We start from the raw sequence: 547 nt of genomic DNA on the forward strand, positions 1-547 counted from the left end.
TTCCTTTTCTTTCTTTCTTTCCCCCTCCTTCCTCCCTCCCTGCTTCCTTCCTTCCTTCCTCTCTTTCATTTTAAATTTACCACTGGCCAGGCACTGCACCAAGCACTTACCAAGCGTGAATCAACTTAATTCCCACAAGAGCTCCATGAAGTAGGTACCATTATCCCCATTCCAAAGATGGACTTGACCCCAAGGAAGTTAAACGACTTTGGAAGCTCCCCCAACTGAAAGGAGAAGGAGCAGGATTTAAACCCAAGTCTCTCTACTCCTTGCTCTTAACTACTGACAGGTTTTACAAGTTTAAAAGGAGTTTTAAAATGGGCAGGTGCTGCCCTTCCTTTGAGAAAGATTTAATTAAAAGCCTCTTTCTTTGAGAGCATTGCCTCCCTGAGCCCCTCTGCTCCACAGGGACCAGCCTTGCACTTTATATGGCAGTGAGTTTTCTGCTTTCCCCTCCAAACCGGGGAAGATGGCTTCTCTGCTATCGGACTCACTTTTCTAGTGTAGAGGAAGGCCACCTCGCCTTCTTTATTCCCATCTTATTTGG

The sequence above is a fragment of the Ursus arctos genome, unplaced genomic scaffold (assembly GCF_023065955.2).
Source record: "Ursus arctos isolate Adak ecotype North America unplaced genomic scaffold, UrsArc2.0 scaffold_8, whole genome shotgun sequence".
In the NCBI taxonomy this organism is placed as follows: Eukaryota; Metazoa; Chordata; class Mammalia; order Carnivora; family Ursidae; genus Ursus; species Ursus arctos.